A 14,515-nucleotide genomic window follows, 5' to 3' on the forward strand; every position below is an offset into this window, starting at 1 on the left:
ACTAGTAAAGATGATACTTCATGCAAGCTTTTGTAACCTTTGCAACTGCCAAGAATAGTAGATGGTGTGGGATAGAAGTTTTTGACCCCTTTACTGAAAAAAGCTGACCTAGACCCCTCCATACCATCCAAATACTGTCCAATAGCAAATATCCCTCTCCTCACCAAACTGCTCGAGTCTATCATATCTACCCAGCTCTCTTCCTACTTAGAAAGATTCTCCATCCTCTTACCTTACCAATATGGCTTCAGACCCAACTTCTGCACTGAATCCCTATTGGCCTCTCTAATCTCTAAGGTTCAGCAACTGCATTCTCGTAACAAGTTTGCTGTCCTTCTACAATTCGACCTCTCCGCAGCTTTTGACGTTGTCCACCACGACATTCTAATTTTCCAACTCTCCGAGATAGGCATTAGCTCCATAGTTCTTGATTGGTTCTCCAAATTCTTGCGCTCCCGCTCTTACATGGTTAACATGAGCGGCACCTCATCCTCCCCCTGGACCCTGACTTGTGGTGTCCCACAAGGCTCACCCCTCTCCCCAATCCTCTTTAACATTTACATGTCCTCCCTGAAACTACTCCAACTATCCCCCCTTGAAACTCTTTACACTTACGCTGATGACATCCTCGTCCTCCTTGAGACCGACTCGAACCTCACTAACCTCTCCACGAACATATCCTCATGCATAAAGAACCTCCAATCCTGGGCATTCACAATGCATATGAAACTAAACGAGTCCAAAACAAAACTCCTTTGGCTCGGCCCAAAATTAGACCATCTACCTTTCTCCATCCCATTGTCCTCCAGCCCCCCATTACAGCTCGAGTTCTCAAGCAAAGTTCTGGGTGTCACCTTAGACTCTTCTCTATCCTTCAACGAACATCTCCAATCCTTGGTGAAGAAATGCTTCTTCAGCCTTCACATGCTAAGGAAAGTCAGACCCTATTTTCACCAAAAACACTTCGCAGTCCTAGTACAATCCATCATCCTCTCCAGATTGGATTATTGCAATTCTATCTACCTCAGCCTAACCAAGAAAAGCCTTCACAGACTTCAGCGGATTCAGAACGCCGCAGCTAAGCTTGTTTTCGCGAAAAGCAAATTTGATCACGTCTCACCACTCCTGTCTAAGCTCCATTGGCTCCCAGTAATCCCCAGGATCCACTTCAAATGTGCGTGTCTGGCCTACAAGATCCTACATGGCATCCTTCCTGCCGTTATCCCTCTATCCTGGAACTCCCCAACCCCTACTTCCTCCAGATCCTCCCAAATTTTTAAACTATCCTTCCCTTCCATAAAAGGTATTTACCATGCAGGCAAACTCGGGTCATCCCTCCCCTTTAGAATTACTGAGATCTGGAATAACCTCACCTCCCCACTCCGAACCTCAAGCTCCCTCCACTTGTACCCGGTTCTATATCACTTCAGATTTTGTAAACGTCAATTATATCTCTCCTCAGACATCTCTTTTTCAAGCTGCAGAGCCCCAAGACAAAGTTGGACAAGTTCATGATAAACTGGTGAGACTGGACTCATTTGGAGCACTGATCCTGACCTTGGGGCCACCGCATGAGCAGACTGCTGGACAGGATGGACCACTGGTCTGACCCAGCAGCGGCAATTCTTATGTTCTTATGTTCTAACCTCTTTAGACTTCATGCCAACCTTATGCCAACTTACTAGTATTCCATACCAAAATCTGAACACCGTTACAGAATTCGTCCTTGGCACCCAACATCAGGCAACCTTTATAGATTTACTTCCTCAATGCTTATTCTATTTGCAATCACTAACCTAATCCATTCCAATTCCCATAAATTTTTAGTCAGACTAGTAACATTAACAAGAACAAACAAAGTAGTTAGTAAATTGACAATGAAGGTTTTCACTAATGTATCTTAAATCTAATAGCAACACAGAAAGTCAGTAAGTTATGTTTTAACTTTATAGATTTAGGTGATTTTTCCTGCTTGTCATGTGGCCCAGTAAGCTTTTAGTAGTTTATGAAGGGTGTCATGTATTTGTTGTATTTTACTGATGATTTTTGGTTATAAACTGTTATTTTAACGTGTGTGGCTGTCTGTTTTAATGCATTTGTATGTTCATTGTAACTCGCATAGATTTTTGCGATATGCGGGATATAAAAGTGTTAAATAAATAAATCAAAATTTTATTTTTGAACAACTTTGAGCAGATATGCATTGTATTCTTCTTGCTGAACTGTGTCTTTATGCTGACAACCTCTGAAGCCTATGGACCCCATTTCACGAACTCTGGGGAGCACAAGGAACCAGCATGCCCCCAGCTATCTTAAAACATGGTCCTATATTCTGCACTATAGCAGGTTTTCTGATCCTGTTTCACTCTGACCCCAGCTTTATTTTCAGAACTATATATCCAAAAAAAGTGATTCACCCTAAATCTTTTGGCTCCTAGCAGGTGTTTATTTGATAAAAAATGACTAGTTTATTAAGGAGATATTCGTCATGAACTGACAAAGATTCAAAGCAAAGAAGCAGGAATGACTAGAGAGGCTCAATTAGCCTTTTCCATGCCACTCAATTCAAATAGAAATGTGCTCTAGAGAAGTGTTCTAACAGGAATGTTATTACTCCTGGCAGAGGGTGGCATAAACCTCTGTGACTGTTACTCCCACTCCCACTGCAAAGCTTTCCCCTTGTCTTCACCATCTGATCCTACTTTCCTGCCAGACTACAACTACTACCCTTATGCTTAAAATACCACTGTTTGACTTTATCACCATCAGCTGCACTTAAAATCCCCAGCTTTAGTACAAAAAGATGCAATAACATCTAGCAATCTGTCTCGTTTTCAATTGGTTAGTAAAGAAAAATAAAGAGGCGCCCTAACTTCAATTAAAAACATTGCTAAAGAAATGCTATGTAACAGAAATTTCAGGAAAACTATTTGGGAATAGCCAAACATTGATAATACAATGCTATGTTATCATCTTATATCCTGCCAAATCCTCCTATGGTAGAGATCTTGACAGTTACAGATATTCTTATTATTACATAGGGCTTTATAAACAATACATGATGACTAGGGTAGAGTTTTAGATGGGTTACAGATATTATTAGTATTTCACAGGACTTTATTGCATTGTAGCATGCATTGTATAGTGCTCAGGTCTTTATTTTAGCAGACACTTTGGTATATTTAGTTACAGTTTTACATTCTGAAACAGTGGTTACAGAAGGCATAAACCAGATTTATAGGGTAGGTTTTTGGAGGAGATTAATTTAAATTACATCCCTCATGGAGGTTTTTGAATAGCCATGTTTTCAGAAGTTTCTGACAATACCTTTCCTTAGTGTAAACATACCACAAATAGCTCATAGCTTTGATTGTAAGCACAGAAAGTTGGTATATTAAATCCCATTCCCTTTCCCATTATATGCACAACTGCAATTAGTGCTGGTTAATGCCAATTAGTTTAATGATGTTACATGTCTAACTGGCCTTAGTCTGTAATTACACGCCCAACTGTATGTGTGGCATAGTGGTTAGAGCTACAGCTTCAGGACCCTGAAGTTGTGAGTTCAAGCCCTGCGCTGCTCCTGTGACTCTGGCCAAGTCACATAGGGCTAGATTCATCAACCTGCTTGATCGGGGCAGGTCCGACGAATTCTGGAAGCTAAAATATGCAGATTGATGTGATCGGAAGAACGCCCCCATCTGCCGGCACGGATCGCCATTGTGCCATCTCCGCGTATGTACATGCCCGTCCAAGCCACGACCTTTTTTTTTTTATTTTAACTTTCCTTTTTTTTTTTTCTAGTTTTTAGTCCTGCGAGCCCGTGGTTTTAACCCACTTTAAAACCACGGGCTAGCAGGGCGGGGAAGGGCAGGAGTTTATACAGCGTAAGATAAGACTTTTCACAGCTACAGGGAGTCATGAGATTGTGCTGAATAAAGCAGTGCAGGGCAGAGCAGGGCAGCATTCGGGAGACACGGGGCAGAGCAGGGCGGCATTCGGGGCGAGGCAGGAGACAAGAGATCTAGGCAGAGCAGGAAGGACTGCAGAGCAGGGCAGCGAACAGCTTCAGAAAGATGTTTTTGACTGGTCCCCAGCAGTCGCTTCTTCAGTTTATCGGCCAGCCCGGTCGGATGTAAAATTTTGTGTTGTGAATCGCATCCCTGCCAACTTTGCATGTGTTTCACCTCATTTGCATGCACGGATCGGCAGAGAGGTAAGTGAATCGGGCCAGAGGGAAATTTGGCCGCTAAGGGGGTCGTAAACCGATCGGTACATAACCGGTTTGCTTTGTGAATCTAGCCCTTAATCCTCCACTGTCCCAGGCATGTTAGACACACTGTGAATCCACTGGGATAGATAGGGAAAAATGCTTGAAGTACCTGCATGTAACCACTGAGTGTGATTGTAAAACTACAAAAAAGGCGGTATACAAGTCCCAATCCCTTTCCCTTTTATAGAATTGGGGGGTTTAAGCATGTGGAAGTGTATTTTCAAAGCACTTAGACACAAAAAGTTCCATAGGTTACTATCTAATTTAGACAAAGTGGTCGGGCAAGCCCCTCTTATTTGTACCCTTCTCTTCCACTGCCAACTCCAGACTCCATCCCTTCTTTCTTGCGGCGCCGTATGCTTAGAACAGGCTGCCTGAATCAATACGTTGTGTTCCGTTCCTGGCAGTGTTCAAATCCCAACTAAAGGCCCACTTTTTTGAAACTGCTTTCAACTCTTAACTCTCCCTCGCTGTTGTCAGATACCTAGACCCGCTATAATCTCCCCAACCCTGAAATATCCTGTCTAAATTAGATTGTAAGCTCTTCTGAGCAGGGACTGTCTATTGTGTGTTAGAATATACAGTGCTGCGTACGCCTTTCAGCTCTATAGAAATAATAAATAGTAGGAGTGTCTAAGTGCTTTGAAAATAAGCCCCCTAGGCGGCCAGGCAATTTCATACAATAGGCTCAGCACATGCAAAACATGCTCAGCACCATTGGTGTAGTAAAGGGGGGAGGGGTCGGTCCCGGAATCCATCTTGGTGAGAGCGCAAGCACCCGTCCTCCTCTCCCCCCCTTATTCCCCGCCCCCATCCACTGCTGCGCATGCACACCACTTCCATTCCCCTGTACCTCTGTAACGTTTCTGGTGCGAGCAGCAACCCTCCAATTCCACATCGTATCATTTATAAAATAGCTTTTCTCTCCTTTAAGTCTCAAGACACTAAAGAACCGGCCTTTATTCATAAACTTCTTATTCCACATGAACCTATACGAGTCTTAAGATCCTCTTCTCAGTATCTTCTTCATATCCCGTCATTGAAAATTATTGGCTCACATCATGCTACTTCATTCACAGTCACAGCCCTCACTATATGGAATTCCTTACCTCTGTATATCAGGGCAGAGAAAAACTTAGCCAAATTTAAGGGAAATCTAAAGACTTACCTTTTCCATGATGCATATGACTTTCAAATAGATTACTATCATAACCAGAGCTGCCTGATAATCCTGATGGTCTCCCCTCCCTATTGTGGTTTACCTTTTATGCATTCTCTACTTTGAAATTGTAACTCTGCCAACTTTCCTAATGTTTCCGCTGGTTAAGTTTTGTTAAATTGATATTTGTCTCCCTTTTTTGTAAAACGCTTATCTATGATTTGAGTTTAATCAAAAATTTTAATAAACTTGAAACCTGCTGTTGTGCCTGCATTGGCTCTTCCTCTGATGTCACTTCCTAGGAGCAGGTCCAGGAAGTGACATCAAAGGAAGAGCCGACGCTGGTGCGACAGCCGGTCGGGTGTTGCTGCTCGCGCCAGGGGGAAAGGAAGCAGGGGGGGGGGAGGGAAGAAGCATGTAGAGGGGGGGCCAGAGAAGAGGGCAGGGTAGGGGCGCCACCACCCAGGGCACCTCTCACACTCGCTATGCCACGGCTCAGCATGTGAAAACACATTCACCAAATTATCTCCTTGTGGCAATAGCAAGGATGAACATCCACAGAGTGTATGCAAGAGGAGTCATCTGCAGTAAATCAAAATGCAAAAGTCAGGTTCAGCAGCATTTGCTTTCCACATTTTCTGACATGTTAAAATGATAGCACACAAAAGTTCAGTCACAGATGACAGCACAGCAATACACAAGATTATAAATATCAGAGACAGACAACTACATCGCCCCAGCACTTTAGATCCAAGCTGGAAACAGAACAGCAGAATGATGTAACAGTTTACATTTTACATCTGTGTGCCACAAGTAGGGTAGTCACACACATTAAAAAAAATCTCCAGCATATACTTATTTAAAAACTACCACCGTAGAATTCATGAAATGCTTTTCAGCTCCGAAACTGCTAAACTATTAAAAGCTGGCCAGTAAAGGTTAGGTTTTATTTGTTAGAAATGATGTGTTGGTTTTAAAACATGCCAGTCTACCTCCGCCTTCACGAAAGCAAATAAGTGGGTAATCTTAACAACTGTGAATACATTTGTGCTCTTTTTTCGCTACCCACTGCCTTCAAAGTATGTTATGTTTTAATTTGAGGTTTATCATACACTGTATTTGTGCAGCAGTTGTCCACAATAACAACTCTGCACTCTTACCTGTTAAGATGTATTCTAATGGGACTCTAAAAGATGCAGAGACACTCCCTGGAAAGTTATTGTGCATATCCCTCTATCCTCTGCATCCCTCCATCCTCTGCAGCCTCTCTTCTTTCCTACTCCTCTTGTCCAGCATCTCTCTCTTTCTCTTCCTCCCCTGATCTCCCTATCCTCTGTGGGTCTAGCAAACCCCACCCTCGACACACAGAGATCCAGTATCTCTCCCTCTTTCTTCCTCTCTCTCTGGGTCCCTCAAATGTGTCTTTTACCACAAGGGATCACTGATAATGGCAACAATTAACAAAGGCTGCCTCCAGCCAGCCTTAGGGACTTCCCTTCGCCACAACCCACCTCCTCCCCAATTCAATGCTATGTGGACGAGAGACAGCAGAAAGAAGGCACCAGAGGCAGCCGGTATTAATTGTTGCTACTGCTAGTAACCTGGTAATGGAGACAAATTTGAAGGACCCAGGGAGGGTGGGAGGGAGAGATGCTGGACTAGTGAGGGGTCTGGGTAGGCAACCTAGCAAACTATGCATATATTTTAGGTCTATATACTTGGGGCACTGCTCCCTCTAAGCTAAAATTCCTCTACCTACAGACCTGCTAGTGGAGGGTGCTGCTTCATAATCACATTTTCAATAGCTAGGGATATACAAGCTTTTCAGGACTCCAAGGAACCTGCCTGTTTCTAGCGACTAAAAACACAATATTGAAGCACCATACCCCATTGGCAGCAATGCTGTTGAAGGACTCCCACTCAGCTTGGAGGGAAAAGTGCTGGGGGGAGGGGGCTGTGAGACATGCTCGGGTCTCAGGCCCCAAAGTTCAAAAGCTTTCTGTGCATACATGACTGGTTAAAACCAGTCTCACTTGCAAGGAAGCAGGATGATAGAACTGTCCACAGCAACAGTGAATGGAGGAAGCGGGGCAGTGGGTTTAGGCGGGAAGATAAGCAGCTCCATTTTACCAATATTCAGTTTTAGATGGTGATGAGACATCCATGCGGCAATGTCGTTCAGGCAGCCTGAGACTCAGGTCTGGGTTTCAGTAAAGATATCTGCTAAGGCAAGGTAGCATCAGCACAGAGGTGTCATCAGCACAGAGGTGATACTAGAAGCCGTGGGAGGAGATCAGTGCTCCAAGTGAGCAGGTATAGATTGAGAAAAGGAGTGGACCCAAAAAAGAACCTTGATGTACACCAATGGATAGTGAGATAACTGCGGAGGAAGAACACTGAAGATGGGATGGGAGAGAGAAAGAAAATTGGGAATCCTGGAATCCTAGCGAGGACAGTGTATCAAGAAGGCAGCAGTGGGGATTGTGTGGTGCAGTGGTTAGAGCACAGCCTCAGCACCCTGAGGTTGTGGGTTAAAACCCCACATTGCTCCTTTGATCCTGGGCAAGTCACTTAATCCCCAATTGCCCCAGGTACATTAGATAGAGTGTGAGCCCACCGGGACAGATAGGGAAAAATGCTCGAGTACCTGAATGTAAACCATGTGGAGGGGCACAATCAAAAGGGACATCTAAGTCCGTTTACATCCATCTCGCAAGTCGTCCAAAGTTAAAAAGAGCCTAAGACACATTTTCGAAAGATACGTCCAACTTTTTTTACTTTCGAAAATCATCTAATTATACATCCTGCCGATCTGATCGTCCAAGCCACTAAATCGTCCATCTTTATACCACAGTTCTGTCCAACTTTCCGTCCAAGTCAAAAATGCCTAGAACAAGCCCTGTTGGACTTGGGAGGAGTCTGCAAAGTGATGGACTGCACACCTAGACATGCCACCTAAATAGTGGGGTACCTTACAAGGCACTGCTGTAAACTTCACAAAAAGGGTACCATGGTTTCTCCTAACTACAGCTCCCTTATAGGTGACGGTGAGCCCCCAAACCACCTCCAGAATCCCCTAGACCCACTTATCTACCACTCCAATAGCCCTTATGGTTGCAGGAGCCACTTATATGCCAGTAAAAAAGGGTTTTGGGGGTGTATAGGGGAGTGCACATGTTTAAGTACTTATGCAGTGAATACAGGGGCTTATGGGCATGGGTCCTCCTATCTATGGGTCCCTAACCCACCCCCAAGATTACTTAAGCTGCCTCTGGGCTGGACAACTAGGCTTTCCTATGCCAGGTGGCCAGGTGATGATGGTCTGGAGGCTGAAATTTAAAGTTGTGAATAAAATTTTTATGGGAGGGGGGTTGGTGATCACTGGGGTAGTGTGTGAGGGTCTGTGTTATGTGTTTGCAGTGCTTATCTGGTGAGTTTAGGTGGGTTTTTGTGACTTAGACCATGTTTTACATGGTCTAAGTCACAACGTCCAAGTTTCGTCTAGGCTCTGTTGTTAAACTTTCGATTATACATGCTGTACGACTAAGTCTATGCCAGTTCACGTCCCGCCAAACTCCCACCTTCGACACGCCTCCAGAAACGCCCCGTTTAGCTTTGGACGTTGAGCGGCACTATGAAGGCCTAGGTCATTTTTAAATATGTCCAAAACCCGGTTTTATTATCGGCGCTTGGACGTTTTTGAGAAATGTTCGTCCAAGTGCCGACTTAGGCCAGTTTTTGGACGTTTTTCTCTTTCGATTATGAGCCCCTTAGGCTATAAGTGGTATATAAATTCTAAAATAAATAAATAAAACAGTATCAAAGGCGGCAGACAGATCGAGAAGGAGGGGTGTGACAACGGCTTGTTTGAAGGCATCAGGTACAGTTGCAGTGGAGAGCTGAGGATGTGATGGATAGGAGAGATGACAGCAGGAGAGATAGCGCCGAGTAAGTGAGTGGGAATAAGATTGCTGGAGGAGGTTGAAGGTTTGGAGGACGAGAGAAGATGTACAGTTTTCTCAGTGATTTTGGAGGAGAGGGTGGCAGGCATGGGGTAGCAGAAGGGAAAGGGGGATGGAGGGGAGGTTGGCTCTTATTGTATAAGAAATCTGCTATAGTTTGGGGAGAAATAGAAGGGGGGATATGAGGTCAGGGTGATTTGAGAAGGAAGTTTAGTATGGTAAAGAGATGGTGAGAGGTGATTAAGCGGGTATAGTATTCTTGTTTGGCCAGCAAGAGGCAGACTGGAATGATGTCAGCATAAATCTGAAGTATATGAAGTCAGTATGCGCGTGGGATTTAAGCCAGAGATGTTCAACAGAACGGGCACAGCAGCGCAGGTGACGGATGCAGGGGGGTCAGCCAGGGTTGGAGTTTGGCACATCTAATAGGGCATGAAATTAGAGGAGCAAGGGTATCTGTAGCAGAGGAGAGAATGGTATTGTAGGAGAGGACGGCTTCGTTGAATCTTGTGTGATAAAGTAGTTAAGGGGAGAGATGAGACAGCAGTGGAGAGAGCTCTTGGATCAATAGCATGAAAGTTCCTGAACGTATTGGTGGCAACTGGCCGGGTCTGGGTGGGGTTGGGGGGGGAGGGGGTGGAGTGATAGATTGTGAACGTTAACAGATGATAGTCAGAGAGGGGGAAGGTTGGTATTGCAGACTCATGGTAGATCACTATCCCCATGGCTACTGGGAATTGCACAAGTTATTTTTCCCATGCCCTGATTTTACTGCTTTGTGGAAGAAACTTTGAAGAGGCAGTCGCTAACATGAAAGCTAAAATGGAAGTACCAGCAAATCTGTATCCACAGGCAAGGACAGAAGTCAGAGAAGTTATGCCCAGAAGGGAGAATGCAGTTACAGTGAGGAAGTCTGAGGATCTGCAGTGAATCAGATGGAAGTGATCCTTCCATGTTTGTGACCTGGCAGAGCACAAAGGATTGTAGTTGCAGGACTCGGTTACCACCAGACCACAATAAAGCACCCAGTGAAAGAAACAAACTTTTCTAAATTTGTCAGAAGTTAAAAACATAAGACTAGGTTACTAAACTGCTTATTGCTCAAAGGTCGTCTCCATACAAATATGTTATTTTTCTGATGAAGAAAATTCAGCGTCAATATCTTAAATTAAGAGCTAGTATATAAAAATATTTCACAACTTTGTAAAAGGAGCCCTTAATTATTTTAAAATTTTATATACCGTCAAAATCAGTGGTATCCCAAACTGTGTGCCACCCAAGATTTCAGGCGTGCTGCGAGACTCCAGGGAAGAGAGGCGCTGGCGCCGGCTGACTGCCTACAGGATGTGCCTCCTCCGTCTGCCCTTCTGGCACCCCGTACTGACAGCTCAGGGCCCATCTGGAGGTCCTTTGTGAATGTGGGGATGTCGATGTGATGACATCACTCATGCACGTGATGCCATCGCATTGATGTCTGCACACCTTCGGATGCCTCAAGCAGCGGCCACCACGTTTAGTGTGCCGCGGCTTGACAAAATTTGTGAGACCCTGGTTTAAACCCAAGATGGTTTACAGGTTTAAAAAGCCCCCTGTAATTTATTTATTCAATTTTCTATACCGTTCTCCCAAAGGAGCTCAGGAATGTTTACATGAATTTGTTCAGATACTCAAGCATTTTTCCCTGTCTGTCCCAGCGGGCTCACAATATATCTAATGTACCTGGGGCAATGAGCGGATTAAGTGACTTGCCCAGAGTCATAAGGAGCAGCATGGGTTTGAACTCACATCTTTAGGGTACTGAGGCTGTAGCTTTAACCACTGCGCCACACTCTCCCCCCCAAGCTGTTTCTATTTTGTGGTTGAACTGTGTACATGCATATGACCATAAGAACATATAACATAAGAATTGCCGCTGCTGGGTCAGACCAGTGGTCCATCATGCCCAGCAGTCCACTCACGCGGCGGCCCTCTGGTCAAAGACCAGCACCCTAACTGAGACTAGCCCTATCAGCGTACGTTCTTGTTCAGCAGGAACTTGTCTAACTTTGTCTTGAATCCCTGGAGGGTGTTTTCCCCTATGACAGACTCTGGGAGAGCCAGTTTTTTTTACCACTCTCTGGGTGAAGAAGAACATCCATACGTTTGTATGGAATCTATCCCCTTTCAACTTTAGAGTGCCCTCTCATTCTCCCTACCTTGGAGAGGGTGAACAACCTGTCCTTATCTACTAAGTCTATCCCCTTCAATACCTTGAATTTTTCGATCATGTCCCCTCTCAATCTCCTCTGTTCGAGGGAGAAGAGGCCCAGTTTCTCTAATCTTTCACTGTACGGCAGCTCATCCAACCCCTTAATCATCTTAGTCACTCTTCTCTGGACCCTTTCGAGTAGTACCATGTTCTTCTTTGAGAAAAGGTGATTAAAGTCACCAGAAACAAAAAATGAGGTTTTAATAAATTCTCTTAGAACAATTTGTAATACAACTGTTCAAACTCCATCCTTTTATGTAAAAAATTTAAAAAAAAGTTACAAAAGTTCAAACATTTAACTTTTGCAGACTGCTTATGGACCCCTGACATGACAAACCAGCCATTCTCTATATTTTGGATATGCTATATTAATCACCTTTTCACAAAGATGGTCACATATGATTTCCTTGCTTGGAATCAGCGATTTCTCTACGCAAGCTGATGTAATTTGGGGGGAGGAGCCAGCAAGCTAAAAACCGTGAATAATCGAAACTGCGAATGCTGAAACTGTGAATACTAAGGGAGAAGTGTATAAAGAATCCACATCCCAAAGTTCTGTCTTGAGGTGCACAGATTATTTTTCTATTGTCATTCCTCGTTCTTAGTGGAAAAATGTATCTATGCTAGGAGGGAGTGGTCAGAACATTTATCAAACACTAACTGTTGCACAGTGCAGGGTTCTTAGAGGAGAGCAGGAAATGGCTCTAACTTTTGTTTCTTTATCACCCTGGCTTGAATCCAACACTGAATTTTTTGGGCCAGCTGAGATTTGTCCAGTTTGCTTTTCCCCAGTGAACCTCCTCAGATGTTAAGGCATGCCAGTTCATGAGTTTTGACATAAATTAGGTCAGATGTACCCTGTACACTAAATGGATGAGCAAAAATGTGAACGGGAGAGTGGGGGTATTATTTAAAATGACACAGTGGTCTCCGGCACGACGTTTCTCTTTTTCAAGCAATCTTATAACAGATACACATCAAGTATGGAGTCAAAATCAGAATTATCCTTTTCCCTGCTCTAGAACAGGAATCAGTCATGCCAATTTTGAAAATATGCAAGTTAAGCTGCTCTAGCATGATGAAAGACGACGGCAAAGTTGGCTGCCACCTAGGAAAATGTAAAGCTTTCCCTACCCATTATACAAAGCTAACACCCAGTTTTGGAAGAAGTAAATATGAAATGACTTGCCTGGTTTAATGCTATAAAATGTCATGCTTTCATCACATGCAAGACGGCTAATAATGCTTGATCAGGAAAAAAAAGTGCAAACTTGGTAAAAAGCAGAAGAAACTTTTATGCACCAGCTTTGACATCACTCACATTCCACTGGAACAATCCCCCTCAGCTGCCTGAACTGTTCTGCTATATCGCCTACAAGCCAAGTCTCAGATCAGCAGTAAATGAAGCACCCAAACCTCATGATTTCATCATTCGCCCCAGTGCCAGAATTTGACTCAAGCTCAACAAAGGCCAGAAGACTACATCAGCTGATCAGTTTCATTCATGGCCCACTGGACTTAAAATATATTTGTCTGAATAATACTAGGCCAATGCACTGCTCCTTTCTCTAAAAGGCAGAGATTCCGTTACAGGACTGAACTGACAACACAGTATTCGGTCAAGATGACAGAATTTTCAAAAGCTGAAAGTCAACTCTACTCATTACACATTTACCGGGAGGGTGGCAGGGCACCACAGGGAAGGCAAGGGGAGATAAACCCTCTGGTGGTAGAGTTAGCATTTTATCTCTAAAAGGGGGGCAAAAATGGTATCTCAGATTATACTCAGATAGGTTTATGTTTGAGTATATACGGTATGCTGTTTCAGTGCTAATGATGGAATTATGAAAGGATCTGTTGATTGTTCTAACATGACATAATTTGACATCTGAAAAACTACCCCCGATATTCAGCACTATTTAACTAGTCAGAAGCGGTCACTGACCACTTAAATAGCATTTTTGCAGTTAACCATGCATACAGGAGATGGTAACTGGTTAGTACCTACCACTAAACTGGCTACAGCACACAATTTAACTGGTTAGGCATGGTTATTCAGTGCCAGACCTGATAAGATTAGCGGTTAAATTGGACCACATAAATAGCAGTCCTATCTTTAGCCACTATAACTTAACATTAAGAGGCTGAAATCTAAAACACAGGCTAAGTCAGGGGCCAGACCCGCCCAATCTCTACCTAATCTCTATCTAAGACCCTACCCCCATAATAGTATTACTGTATTTTTTTGCTCTGTAAGACACACCTGACCATAAGACGCACCCTAGATTTAGAAGAGGAAAACAAGAAAGAAAACATTCTGAACCAATTGTGTACTAATATATACCAGGCTCTGCACCCAACCCCACACTCCTTGCCAGGCTCTGCACCCTGTTCCCCTGCTCTGCCCTGTACCCTGTACGCACTCTGGTGATCTAGTGATAGGCCAGGACAGGTTACAGGGCAGGTCTAAGTAGTAGGCAGTCCCAGCTCTCGGCACCTTTAAATTGTGGTGGTCCAGCAGTATATCAACAGGAGCGATCTTTCCACGCTCCTGCCCCTCCCTCACTGGATGGCTGCCTCTCATGAGGAACTTTATCAAAAGTTTTCTGAAAATCTAAATATTGTGGCCACCACTATAGCCCAGGGCAGGGCTCTGCAGTAATTTTGATGGCTACAACAAACTGTGCATTAGCGTGTGACCCGACATGGAGCCACCCTGCAGGACTGGACTTTTCAACCGAACTCACAATTAATTCAAACAAAAATAAAGCCTCAATCATAGGGTTGTTTAGAAAAATAGTTCTTTTACTTGATTCGTTAAGGCAGGTAAGTACTTCCTCCAACTTTGTAACATCAGTTAGGGCTTCTTATAG

General features: G+C 43.9%; 1 protein-coding gene across 9 annotated transcripts in view; it reads right to left on the bottom strand.

The window, feature by feature from the left end:
- AFAP1 (actin filament associated protein 1) overlaps window positions 1-14,515 on the bottom strand; it is a 281,865-nt gene that overhangs the window by 166,271 nt on the left and 101,079 nt on the right. The window lies entirely within an intron of this gene.

Source organism: Geotrypetes seraphini, chromosome 1 (genome assembly GCF_902459505.1).
Source record: "Geotrypetes seraphini chromosome 1, aGeoSer1.1, whole genome shotgun sequence".
Taxonomy (NCBI): Eukaryota; Metazoa; Chordata; class Amphibia; order Gymnophiona; family Dermophiidae; genus Geotrypetes; species Geotrypetes seraphini.